Below are 15,223 nucleotides of genomic sequence, written 5' to 3'. Positions count from 1 at the left end.
TTTATTTTATTAATAACTATAAAAAATAATTCATTCCAATTGACATCTAACACAAGAATAGATTAATTTTTATCCTATTTGATCTTATCCAATCTAGTCCGAAATTATAATTTTGTCATGTTCTGTGCACCAAATGAATCCCTTGGTTTATACATATATATACAAACAAAAGGCTTTAAAATTTAACTAAACTCTATAAATTGAAAATACATATTTAAGTCTGGGACTTAATGTCTCAGCTTTAAAGGTGATGGATAAATCCATCATGAATGTCCTATTAGAAGAATTAGTGTATATATATATATGATTGATTTCTTAAAGTCCTATTAGAAGAATTAGTGTATATATATATATATGATTGATTTCTTAAAAACTATCTCTCATCTTATCTTAGAAAATATAATAATATGCACATAAAATGGTTTATTTGATTTTACACGATAATCCTTGTTTTTTTAAAAAAAAAAAAAAAAAAAAAAAAAAACTGATAACATAATATGGGGAAGTGAAAGGTAGCCAAAGTTGAATTTAGTGGAAAATGTGTAAAAAGGGTGTATACAATAAACTAAAGAAGTTTGAGAAATCATCCTAGCCATCAAATGGTTTTTGCCTTGTAACTTCTAAAAGTCGTTTTAAGTTGCATGTATAGTATGTCTTATATACATAGACCGACATATATGTGTCTTCCGCAGGTTTCATCAGCATAGATTGCGGTCGACTAAATAGTGCAAACTATAGTGAGGAAAACACAGGCATAATTTATGTCTCTGATACCACCTTCATAGACGGTGGTGAAAGTAAATCTATCTCGTCGGAGTACAGAGAAGAAAACTTTCAACAGCACCAGTATCTAAGAATCTTTCCTCAAGGAATAAGGAACTGTTACAAAATAAACAATATTAAAAATGGTACTAAGTATTTGATCCGATCATCTTTCGTGTATGGAAATTATGATGGCCTAAATACGTTACCAGAATTCGACCTATATCTTGGAGCTAATTTGTGGGATTCGATAAAGTTGGAAACCATGGGCAACTATAGCCTAGATAAGGAAATCATACATGTTCCTTTGCAAAACTATCTACGTGTTTGTGTGGTCAACACAGACCTCGGGACCCCCTTTATTTCAACAATAGAATTACGGCCTTTGAATCTTTCATATTACAAAACAGAAACCGGGTCCTTGGGGTTACTCGAACGGTGGGACACTGGTCCTGCATCTGATAAAGAATACAGGTGAGTCCCACATACAAAGACTCTGCCCTTTGTTTTATTTTATTTATTTATTTGTTTGTTTTTTACATGCACTCCATTTAATTTTGTGAAACGATTATTATATAGGGACACCATTTTGTCGAGAGAAATTACATTCACAATAACACCCTCATTTATTTATTTATTTATTTATTTTATTAACGCCCTCAGTTAATTATACCTTTTTTTTTTTTTTTTGGGGAAATATCAGCTAGTATACTTAATAAAATGCTTTCATATCTTTGTTTTAAGAGCAATGATACGGTGTCAAATCTATTAATCAAATTTTTTGAATCGAAGATGTGGCACTTTATTAATGATTAATAAATTATTAATAGCCTCAATTATGAAAGACAAAACCAATGAAACAATGTCAACTTTTAATATATCAAAAATTTTAGTTAATAAATTTGATAAATCTAGATTCACTTTTGTTACAAATTACATAAATACCAAGGCATCTAATTTTTGTTGACTTAATGTTTCCATGATATATATTTTTGAATTATGGGTTAATTACATTTGGATTTTGTTTTGGACAAAATCCAAGTTTGAAATGCTACATTTTAGGCACTCCAGTTTCCATTTATTCCATTTTGGTCCAATTGAAATGTTTTTTTTGCCGACTGTTGCAATATTTTAAACTTTAGACGGAGAGTAAAACTTCCTTAATTTAAAATTGATTTTATTCTACTATACGATGTAGTCCTGAATAAACTGGGCAACATTTTCCGACGACATCTTACAGGATATACGCCTGCAAGACATGGGTGAGAATATACTACTGTATTGAAGTATTTTTATTTATATATATATATATATATATATATATATATTGAATATTCGTATATATATATATATATATATATTTGCACATAACAGGTATCCTGCGGATGTTCATGATCGTCTTTGGTATTTGTATCAACCTGGCCGTTGGACAAACATAAGTAGCTCGTTTTCTGTTGCATCTGATGAAGATTCATTCCACCTACCATCTCCGATCATGAGCACTGCTGCCACGCCTAAAAGTGAAAACGGTTCGTTGGAGTATCCGCTGCCAGATGATAATATTTATACATCCCAATATTATGTGTACTTGCATTTTGCCGAACTGGAAAAGCTTCAACCAAACCAGTCTAGACAATTCACAGTTTCTTATGGCGGAAAGGTGATGGCGACTGTGGCTCCTGCGTACCTGCGAGCAACCACCATATACACCCATAGTGCTTACAAGGGAGGACAATCTTTTAAAATCTCTAGGATGCCCAATTCATCCTATCCCCCAATCATCAATGCCATTGAGATTTATGGGTCAAAGAATTCTTGCAATCAGACACCCTTCAAACTGATGGTACTGTACACCACGTTGTACTCAATCATCTTTAATTTGTGCATAACACTTGCTTTTAGCACTTTGAAGTAGCATCAATTTTTTATTGTTTTTATGCATGGTATAGGTATATGTTTGTAAATATGATTGACCAAGATGAGATTTTCTCTTTTTTATGCGAATTGCTAGCTGACGCCATGAGTATGCTAAAGTCAACTTATGATGTGAAACGAGACTGGCAAGGGGATCCATGTGTTCCTGAATCCTTCTCCTGGGAAGGTCTAAATTGTCGTAAAGATGGCTATGATCCCCCCAGAATCATATCCTTGTAAGTACTGTACTTTTTTGCTTCTAATGAATTTTATTGATTTTCCCATAATGTAATTGAAGCTATATCAATGGAAAACTTTCAGTCAGAAACTTGTCCTCGAGTGGATTAACGGGAGAGATACCTCGTGCTATATCCAGTCTCACAATGTTAGAAGTTCTGTAAGTATTTATAAAATGCGTAGTGCTAAAGGTACAAACCAATCTACTAAGATATATTTGTCAAGATGATGTGGAAAGGTGACTGTTTTTATTTAATTGGTTGAAAATTTAATATAACATGAATATAGATAAGTGAGCCTTTTGAGGAATAAATATAATTAAATATAAACCAATCATTTAATGACGCTTCATTGTGATTCTCATATGAATATTGACTAATTGATTATAATTAACTAAGGACTGATTAAAGGTGGTATCTAATTTTCCATTTTATGTAAGAAGTAGTTATAACGAATTGAATTGTTGCAGGGATCTGTCAGACAACTATTTTACAGGATCAGTGCCAGAGTTTTTATCTAAATTTCCGAACTTAAGGATCCTGTAAGTAATTATATAATTTCGGTTTTGGGCACATACTGCAAATCTTTAATCATAAATTTAATTGACGATGTATATAATGCTGTGCCATGACAGAAACTAGGAGAAAAATAATCTCAGTGGATCAGTTCCAGTTAAACTAACCGAGAAATCCAATAACGGTTCCCTAAAATTAAGGTCTGCTTTTCTTTGTTCCATAATAATATTAACTATGTTCTCTGCCACTCATCAGAAAGTCGTCGACACTGACATAGTTACTATCCAGTGTGGATCAAAATCCAAATCTATGTGTATCAGTTTCATGCAAAAAGAAGAAGAAAAATGTTGTAGTTCCAATAATAGCATCAATTGCTGGGACTATTACTCTCTTAGTAATCACGGCAGCAGTCTACTGGGGCGTTAAAAGGAAGCTAAAACATGTTGGTAAGTCTTTAATTATACTGAAGGCTAAAAGTTCAACTAAACTATCTGGAAGCAATTATACTTCAAAATAGGGAATGAAATTGAATAGAAAGCTCAACTATTATATTCTCATCTTTCTTGCTTTGTAGATGTAACAGATGAAAGATCAGCAACTCTATACACATCAGTAGAGTCGGAAAAAAGAGAGTTCATATGGTCAGATATAGTAAGGATTACCAACAATTTTGAAAGGATTCTTGGTCAAGGTGGATTTGGAACAGTTTATCATGGCATAATAGATGGCCTTGAAGTAGCTGTAAAGGTGCTTTCACGTTCATCAGTTCAGGGGTATCAAGAATTTCATGCAGAGGTGTGTAAACATGTTATATATTTAATGAATCGTCCCTCTTAAATTTTAATTGTATGTATTAAATTGACATGCGTTCCACTTTTGTAAATAAACCCAGGTTAATCTTCTCATGAGAGTTCACCATAGAAATTTAACGAACCTTGTTGGATATTGCAATGATGCAACTAACAAGGGGCTCATCTATGAGTACATGGCCAATGGGAATTTAAAAACACATATTTCAGGTCAGCTGCAAATAAAATGATTCAGCATGATTCAATTATCTCACTTATACAAGCTTTGCGAATTAATATAAGAATTGTAGCATCTCCTGAGCACATATCCAGTGTGATCAACAAGCTAAATAATGTGTTTTTATACAGCTAGATGGCTCCAGGAACCCAGACACATAAATTAGAAGTTGCTAATTTTGAGATCCAGATCAATTTTAGAGAGCTAATTGAGTTTTATTTCTTTATTTATATTTATTAAACTATAAGCCAAATAGGAATGACTATAAGGTTTTCATATGGATGTAGATGACAATACAAGTATCTTAAAATGGGAAGACAGAATTCGAATAGCACTTGAAGCTGCACAAGGTCAGCAATTTCATTATTTTCTAGTCATTCATTGCTATATCTCTTCTAAAATTTACACTAAATACAATGTATCTGGTTTTGAAACTAGGACTGGAGTATCTGCATGCTGGTTGTAAGCCTGCTATAGTCCACAGGGATGTGAAAGCTACAAATATCTTGTTAAACGAAAGTTTCCAAGCCAAACTATCAGATCTTGGCATATCCAAATTATTTCCTACCGATAGTAAGACTCATGTCTCAACAGTAGTTGCTGGAACTCCTGGGTATCTTGACCCTGAGTAAGTGTACTAATTTGCTTCCTATTTTATCATCCATATTTGCAGATAAAAAATTTCAACGTGTTTTTGCATATAAGCGACTTAAATTGAATGAAACCAAAACAAGGAGAAGTGAAAGACCTTTGTAGGTATAGATGATTTGAGTGGCATGGTTTGGCTTGCAGGTACCACATGACAAATTGGTTAACAGAGAAAAGTGATGTTTATAGTTATGGAGTGGTTCTCTTGGAGATAATATCTAGCCGACCTGCATTAGCTAAAGCTCAAGAAAAGACTCATATAAGTGCATGGGTCGGTTCCATGCTTGCCAAAGGAGACATCAAAAGTATTGTTGATAGGAGGTTAGATGGAAATTTTGATATTAACTCTGTCTGGAAAGCTGTTGAAATAGCAATGGCCTGTGTGTCCCCTACTTCCACGAAAAGGCCAACGATGAGTCAGGTTGTGGTGGAACTAAGGGAGTGCTTGGCTGCAGAAAAGACTTTTGTGGGGATGACACTTGAGACTGGGTTTAATGATTTTATTGAATTCGTGTCTCCGAATACAACATCTGAGGCGCAGAGGCCTCAGACAAGGTAGTACTTCTCCCCAAAATAATATTGGCCTGTGATGTTGGAAATTTATTCTCATTCTGTGCTTTTCCTTTTTCTTTGTCCTGGTCCTGGTGCACGCTTTCTTTGTAAAATAAAATTCTAAAAGTACATTTATGGATGTATTTTGAAGTACTTCTTGAACACTTTCTTCTTATGATGCTTGTTTCATTGTTCCCTTTTTGCTTAATTCAAATATTTCCTGCTGCTTTTATGGGAAACAAACCATTATCGATGAGCTGATTGATCTCCAGCTGGGAAATTACTATACATGCAACATCCATTTTCTAATCCAAAGAAGCAAGAACATATGCCAATTATTTTTTAATTACTTATCCACTAATTATTAAGTTCCAGTGGACAGTAAGCGGAGAAGAACATTTGGTCTTCTGGTTTAGCGATCTATAAACTAATATTTCTAAGCCACAGGGCATGTTTCTCAAGTGCATTTTCTGGGAATTTTTGCTTTTTCTAGCACTTTGTGCTTGAAACAAACCCATCGTGGTCCAAAGTCTGCCTGGTGATCGTTCAAAAGGAAAGTGTTGATAAATTGTTGACGCCTATCCCAAATGAGTAATATTATTATTGGATATAATTATCAGGGACAATCTTTTTCCTTAATCACATAAATTGAGCATTAATAATTCCAACCCACTGATTCTAAAAACACCCTTTTTTCTAAGCATGGAATTATAAAGTAAATTTCTTTCTGTGAAAACTTACGGCTTTGGCATCATATCCCAGCAGTTGTAGGGGTGTATGAGATTGTGACACAACTTAAAACGAAACTTATACAAGTTGACCTGGTATTACCAGAGCTCAGATGGCTTATTTGACATTCCCACCGGATCAACAAATAATTTTTGCACCAACATGCGTAAACTGACTATATTTATGTCCCACCCATATTGTGTATATATGGTCCTTTCCTTTTTCCAAAGTGGTTAAAATGAGAAAAGTGATGTCTATATTTATGGAGTCGCTCTTTTGGTGATAATCTCTAGCCGACCTGCAATAGCTAGAACCTACGAAAAGACTCATATGAGCACATTCCATGCTTGCAAAAGAGACATTACAAGTATCGTGGATAGGAGGTTACATTACAAGGATATTTTGACATAAACTCCGCATGGAAAGCAGTTGAAATAGCATTGGCCCGTGTATACCCGACTTCGACCAAAAGACCGAACATGAATCAGGTAGCTGCAGAGCTAAGGGAGTACTTGGCAGTAGAAAGGGCTTGTGGATGGAAGAACCATGAAACTACTGATTCAATTGATTTGGTGTCTTGAAGTATGACGTCTGAGCTGAGGCCCATGGCTAGGTAGTATTTGCAGAAGATTATAGAATTGGGAATAATATTTGTATATTTTACTGATACAAGAGCAAGGCTTTTATACAAAGTACAAAACCTTTTATAAGGTCATATGTAGCTATCTAAGGTACCTACTAATCAGATATATACATACATAATAAGTAAAACACAATTAAGGATAACATAAATTAGAAATAATGTCAGTAAATATATGATCTCCAATATGCCCCCTCAAGATGGTGGACCGGGAGAGACACCAATATTGGACCGTAGAAGAAGAAATGGCTTCGTGGCAATGCTTGGTAAGAGCATCTACAAGTTGATCTTGAGAAGAAACATGAGTAGCACAAACATCACCACCTTGAACTTTATCCCAGACAAAATGAAAATCAACCACAATATGTTTCATTCTTGAATGGAAAGCGGGATTGGCAGAAAGATATGTTGCTCTCACATTGCCACAATAGATGATAGGTGAAGGGTGAAGATGAACATGAAGTTCACGCAAGAGAGAAGGAACCCAGCATATTTCTGCAGCAGTGGATGCGACAGATCAATACTCAGCTTTAGTAGAAGAGCAAGCCACAAACCGTTGCTTTTTTGAGCTCCAAAAGATAGGATTACGACCAAGAAAGAGAACATATGCCCCTGTAAAGGTTCTATCATCTTTGTTGCTGGCCCAGCCAGCATCTAGAAAAGCATGAAGAACAAGAAGAAAATCCTTGTGAAGAAGAAAACCATGAGAGAGAGTGCCTTTGAGGTACCTAATATCCCTTTTTACCACTGTCCAGTGAGTTGTAGTTGTTTTATGTATAAATTTAGATAACTTGTTGACTGCATAGGCAATATCTGATTTTCTAACAGATAAATACTGTAAGCTTCCCATAATTATTCGATATTCAACAGCATCAGATAAATTAGACCCATCTATAAGAGATAAATTAGAACCCACAGACTTAGAGGTTATGACATCTTTAGAGACCAACATATTCATATGATTAAGTAAATTAGTTATATGTTTACACTGGGAAAGAAAAATATGGGATGCCATTCAGTGAACTTCCATGCCCAAAAAATAGCCCAAAGGACCAAGGTCATTTGAGGAAAATCGATCGCCAAGCATGTCCACAAAGTTGTCAATCAAAGGAAATTAATTACCCATGATGATAATATTATCTACATAAATCAGCATAAGAAGAATAGAAGACCCATGGAAATACATAAACAATGAACTGTCAGAATAAGAATTGGTGAAACCAAAGGAGATTAGATATGTTTTCAACTCTTGATACGGGGCTTGGAGAGCCTGTTTGAGGCCACAAATGACTTTATTCAACTTGCAAATATAAGATGGATGTTCTTCATCAATGAAACCTGGTGGCTGATTCTTAAAAACTTCTTCATGAAGATGGCCTTGGAGAAAGGCATTGTTTACATCTAGTTGACACAAGGACTCGCCAGAGTGAACTGTAAGAGATAAAATTACACGTACAATAGTTGGTTTTACCACTGGACTGAAAGTATCACGATAATCCAAGCCTAAACATTAATGAAAACCCTAAGCCATAAGTTGAGCTTTGTAACGATCAATCAAGCCATTAGGTTTTTGTTTGATGCAAAAAATCCACTAGCACCCAAATAAATTTTTTGATCGAGGGGAAGGAACCAACTACCATATGCCATTCTTGACGAGAAGAAGGATGTTTTAGAGCTTATGTCATTCATAGATTTGCTCATAGAAATCATTATATTTAGTTTTAACGACATGGAAAAATTTGGGGTTCAGTTTAAAGATATTGTTTTAGATCGAGTGATGATGGTGAATGTTGGAACACGGGGATGGAGCAGAAGGACCAAAGTCAGGAGCAAAGACTGATTGCTGTGAGGGTTGCGTACTGGAGGATGGACTTGTGAAAGACAATAGGGAAGAAGAATCATGTTGAGTTATGGCCGTCTCATGTAAATGTGGAGAAAGAGAGGCATACGTATTTGACAATGAGGATGAAAGAAAAGAAGTGCCAACTTTAGAGATATGTAAATATTTAACACACCAATCATGATTTCTTATAGACATTCATATTCAAAATGAAGGGACAACTTTAGAAGTCAGTAGTAACATGGTGTGAGGCATTGAAATCAACTAACCAACTAAAGGAAGGTAAAGCAATTTGAGTAGCAAAATTGGCACCCGGATGCGAGCAGCTAGCACATGAAAGAGATCCTAAAAAGTGATGAAGAGGTCGAGGAAGGTGTTGAATTTTTCCAATTTGAAGAGGATGGTGGTGAGAGCCACACTACAACAATGAATAATTTCCTAGAGGAAAGCGCTATGACCAGGAATAACACTAAATTGGCGTATAAAGGGCTGACCAGATTAGGTAAATCCTTTGTTGTTGGGTTGGGAGTGAGAGAAAGAATCCTTGGAGTTGTTCTAATACGATGACCGATTGGATAAGTTGGACTTTCCACCATGAGAGGCATAGTTGGCCATGATTGTTGTGATTGTTTAAGATGAAGAGTTTCCACATTTTAAGAAAGATTCATAATCACCTTGCTTGTCATGGAGTTTAGCAAAGGAAATTGGAGTGTCATGAGCACAAACCACAGTAGATATTTCCCTATTTTTAGTATTCAAACCATTGAGGATACAAAAAGTGATTTCATCTTGAGTGGTTGTCCTGCAAGTGAAAGTGAATCATCAATATTTTGAACAGATTGCATATATTGTAGATAGAGCAAAAGTCTTTTGTAAGTTTACTTAATTTCTTACATAAACCCATGATATAACCACAAGAAGGTTATACATGGTTGCAATTTTAGTCCATTGAGGCAACAAACTTAATGAGAGAGAGAGAGAGAGAGAGAGAGAGAGAGAGAGAGAGAGAGAGAGAGAGAGAGAGAGAGAGAGAGAGAGAGAGAAAGAGAGAGAGAGCGAGAGAGAGGCAATAAGAGCGCTTTGAAGTAAACAATCTTGATGGATCCAAAAGGTGCAAGAAGAAGTACCATCACTGGCAGGGAGTACCATTAAGCATACCATGCAATATAATTGTTTCGGGTAAGTTTAATAGGGGATTGTGTAAAGACATTAATGTACACAAGACTACCCAAAGAAGTGGGTATAGTATTTGGAACATCAATTGAATTCTAACTGCCATCGGAAGCCTCTTTATTAGAGGTAGAAAACTTGTCAGACATGATAAATTAAGAAGGAGGAAGGATGGATGAATGATTAAGGAAAAGAAGAAAAATAATATAGGCTCGTTAGAGCAAGGATTACTCTGATTGTTAGAAATTTTATGGATCTAAATATACATAATAAATTCCATAAATCATAAATTACTAACCTCCAAACGCAGCCATTGATAAATTAGATCTTTAATCCTGCAAAATAGAAACAACGTAAAGTAGTGCCTATGGACACACTACTCTCAAACCACTCTCAGATTTCTGAAAACCTTAACTCCAAATACTGTATGGTATTATTGATGTCTGCTTGCCTTAGACCCTTTAAATAGTCTCTGTAAGTCAGACTTATCCATTAATTTTGACACATAAAATAATAATAATTTGATAATATAATTATACTAGGAAAAATATGGATAAGTCAATGGGCTTATAAAGAGAGTTGGTCCTCCAGTCCAATGGGCCAACTGGAGTCTTATAGAGAGTGTGTGACCAAGGGCCCTACTACAAAATAATAAAATAAGCCAGTCTCATTAATGGCATAAATAAGCCCTGTAAGTGAGTAATTGATTATGCCAAGTCCACAAATATTAATTTAATTCAACATTCTCCCACTTGGACTGCATAATCATCATCATATAAAATCCAAACTCACTTACTATAGAATCTCCCGAACCATAATGCCATTTCATCCAAATATATAGTATACCGACATGGCACAACAATATACTAGACTAGGCAGTAGAGATTCTCTCAGTAAATCTCCAAAAACATTATACCATTTCAACCGAGTACTTTGCATGCCATAAACTGAGTCTAGGTAGTAGAGATTTACCTAACCATGTGCAATCCCCCAACATACAAAACCATTTCATTCAAGCACATTGCGTATCGACAGGATACAACAATATATCCAAACTAGGTAGTAGGGATTCACCATGGCACCTGTGGATCAACATACACATATACATAGACTAATAGTCTCAACAGGCTTGTAAATACAAGGAGCAATAATATGTGTAATAAATCATCTCATAAATAAATAATGATCCACATACATCAATGTATTAAAATATTCAAAGAAATAAATAATACTCAACATGGATATTACTACAGAAAACATAACAAACTCCCACTGACCCACAGCAGTCTCAACTGCCTAACAATCCCATACGGGACCCATGCTCCTCAAATATGCCTACCGGTAAAGCCTTGGTCAGTGGATCTGCCACCATGCTATAAGTCGGCGTGTGAACAACAGTAATGAGGCCCTCTTCAACTTTCTCCTTTATCACAAAATATTTCACATCAATGTACTTCGCACCAGGAGTACCTTTTAAATTATTGGAGAAAGACACCGCTGCAGTATTATCACAATACATCATAATAGGCCTCTCAATGGAGTCAACTACTCCTAAATCACGGATAAATTTCCGTAGCCAAACTGCATGACGGGTAGCCTCATAACACGCCACATATTCTACCTCCATAGTCGAGGATGCTGTCACTGACTGCTTGGCACTCTGCCAAGACACAGCACCTCCTGCCATAATAAATATATAACCAGTGGTAGATTTCTTATCATCCACACAACCTTTATAGTCTGCATCACTATAACCCACTACTTCAAGAGAGTTGGTGCGACGCTACGTCAACATATGATCTTTAGTACCTTGAAGATATCTAAAGACCTTCTTAACTGCTTGGTAATAAATAGGACCAGGATTGCTCATAAATCTACCAAGCACACCCACAGCAAAAGCTATATCAGGCCGTGTACATACTTGAGCATACATCAAACTACCTACTACTGAAGAATAGCGAACATTCTTTATTGCCATCCTTTCTCTATCATTCTTAGGACACTGATCTTTAGAAAACTTTTCACCTTTCATAACCGGTACACTTCCAGGAGAACAATTATGCATATCAAATCTCTTAAAAATTCTATCAATATAAGCTCTCTGAGACAATTGCAATACATAATTAGTCCTATCTCGAACAATCTTGATGCCCAAAACAAAAGAAGCCTCACCAAGATCTTTCATATCAAAATGGTTGCACAACATCTGCTTTGTCTCAGCTAATAAGTCAGTGTCATTAGTAGCCAAAAGTATGTCATCAACATACAACACCAGAAATATAAAACTGCTCCCACTGACCTTCATATATATGCATCTATCAAAAACATTCTCCTTAAAGCCATTTTTGGTGACAACCTCATCAAACTTAAGATACCATTGTCTTGAAGCTTGCTTAAGACCATAAATAGATTTCTTAAGCTTATAAACCAAATTACCATTCCCTGTTTGTTGGAAACCAACTGGTTGAACCATATATACATCCTCATATAAATCACCATTCAGAAAAGCAGTTCTGACATCCATCTGATGCAACTCCAGGTCATAATGCGCCACAATCGCCATAACGATTCTAAAAGAATCCTTTGTGGATACAGGAGAGAAAGTCTCTGTATAATCAATTCCTTCCTTCTGGCTAAACCCTTTAGCTACAAGTCTAGCCTTATATCTCTCCACTTGACCATTGGAGTCCTTTTTAGTCTTAAAGACCCATTTGCACCCAATAGGCTTACTACCCTCTGGTAACTCAACCAAATCCCAAACTCCATTTGATGCCATGGATTTCATTTCATCTTCCATTGCATCCAACCAAAAATTTGAATTTGAACTGCTTATGGCTTCCTCATAAGTGACTGGATCTGAATCATCACTTATGTCAAACTCATGCTCCTGCAAGTAAACCTCATAGTCATCAGGAATAGCTGATCTCCTAGTCCTTTGTGACCTCCTCAAAGGTACATCAGCATCTGCAATAGCTGGAATATCCTGCTCTTCAACAATGAGTTCATTCTGACCAACTACTGGTTCATCAACTACTGGATCAACAATATCTCTATCAGGAACAACTATACTGGGAATGAAAACACTTTCTTCTCTAAATTGAGATTCCCTTGGACCATTACTATCACCAAACCCAAAATCATCTTCAAAATAAATGGCCCTGTCTGATTCCACGATCCTGGTGGTGTGAGAAGGACAAAAGAATCTTGAACCCCTAGATCCTATACAATAGCCAACAAAATATCCACTAATGGTTTTAGGATCCAACTTCTTAATTTGGGGATTATAAATCCTTACTTCAGCTTTGCAACCCCATATTTGAAAATGATGCAAATTAGGTTTTCTCCCTGACCACAACTCAAAAGGAGTCTTAGGAACAGATTTACTTGAAACTTGATTCAAAAAATAAGCAGCTGTCCTTAAAGCCTCTCCCCACAAATAATCTGGCAACCTAGAATTTGCCAACATAGACCGCACCATATTCAACAAAGTTCTATTCCTTCTCTCAGCTATGCCATTTTGCTGAGGTGTACCAGGCATCGTATATTGCGCATCAATACCACACTCACGCAAATAAATAGCAAAAGGCCCTGGGTTCCTTCCAGTCTCATCATATCTACCATAAAACTCACCACCTCTATCAGACCTTATAGCTTTTATTTTCTTATTCTTTTGAAGCTCCATCTTTACCTTAAATTCTTTAAAGGCAACTAAAGAATCTGACTTCTCACGAATAAGCTCAACATGTCCATAACGAGAGTAATCGTCAATGAAGGTAATAAAATATTTATAACCTTGACTATCCAAAACAGAAATAGATAACAAGTTTCTTCTTATTGAAGGTACATAAGAAACTTCTTGCAACTCCAAAGCATATCCAGTGGCAAGCTTCAACTTGATTGTTCCCACAATGTCCACCTTCACTCTTGAGCTATCTCCCATATAAACATGCTGCTCAAGATTGGTTGGGCCCCTTCGGCTTATCATCCCCTTTCTTCTCTTGCTTTCCCCTTAAGGTCCAACAGTCTATCTTCTTGTACCCAACTTTATTGCAGTATACACACCTTCCATTGAAGTACTCTTTCCTTTCTCTAATATGAAAACCATCATTCCTTCGCCCTTTAGGCTTCATACCAGAAAACTTCTTCCTATTGGGGTTAAAACCCTGCCCAGGCTTGAAACCTTGTTCTGGCTTGAATCCTTGTCCCTTCTTTTAGAAAAACTTCTTGGACTTATCTACCTGATGTGAAACCATAGCAACAGACCTAGACTTACTTAATTTAATATCATCCTCTTCCTTGACAAGGATAGTAGTCAATTCCTCCAAACTACAACCTTCTTTCTTAGTATTCAAACTCGACCTTATATTATCAAACTGTGATGGAAGACTCCTCATTATAGAATAGGTCAAGAACTCCTCTCCAATGTCCATCTTAAGATCCTTCAGCTTATTATAATAGAAAGAAAGTAGCATAATATGGTCCCTTACTCCTTTAATACCATCATACTTGGTATTATTCAATAAGTTCAAATAATGATGCTTCTCATTCATATCAAACTTGATAAACTTCTTTCCTATCTCCTCAAGAAGTCCCTTTGCAGTATCCACTTTAGGAATACTAGCATATATGACCATCCATGTAATTCTCCATCATCATCATACAGCACTTATTAGAGTGTTTCCAATCCTCATAAAGTTTCCTAATTACTGCACTACTATCATTAGTTGGTATCTTGGGTGAATCTATCTCCAAAGGAAAATCCACCTTCATAAATGTCAAATTCATAACCAAGGCCTTTTTTTTTTTTTCACTTCTAATAATTTATCACATCCAATTTCATCATGGCAGTCATATGCAGAACATTCGGGGTGCTACTAACCCTGAAAATAGTAAACACAACAAAACATTTAATATATATAAAAAAACAACTATTTTCCAGCCCCTTAACACAAACCATAAAATATCAATATCGCTAGGGTCTTTGTAGCACTAAAGATACCCTTACGCAGGCCAGAGACAATCAACCAAATAACCACAATCAAATGCATTGAACTGAATCACCGATAGGGCAACTCAGAACCTACAATACATGGCATTTAATTAACTTCCACTGCCATTTCAAGCGTCATACAAAGCAACTAAAACTACCGACATGATAGCCTAGTTACCCGTATAGACCCTGGTTAATAA

The 15,223-nt window shown here is 35.8% G+C and overlaps 1 pseudogene; it reads left to right on the top strand.

Moving 5' to 3' along the window:
- Positions 1 to 695: 695 nt before the first annotated feature.
- LOC107421131 (LRR receptor-like serine/threonine-protein kinase IOS1) lies at positions 696 to 5,827 on the top strand (annotated as a pseudogene).
- The last annotated feature ends 9,396 nt before the right edge of the window (positions 5,828 to 15,223 follow it).

The sequence above is a fragment of the Ziziphus jujuba genome, chromosome 5 (assembly GCF_031755915.1).
Source record: "Ziziphus jujuba cultivar Dongzao chromosome 5, ASM3175591v1".
NCBI lineage: Eukaryota > Viridiplantae > Streptophyta > Magnoliopsida > Rosales > Rhamnaceae > Ziziphus > Ziziphus jujuba.
The sequence above is the reverse complement of the archived record's forward strand: the minus strand, read 5'-3'. Positions and strand labels throughout refer to the sequence as shown.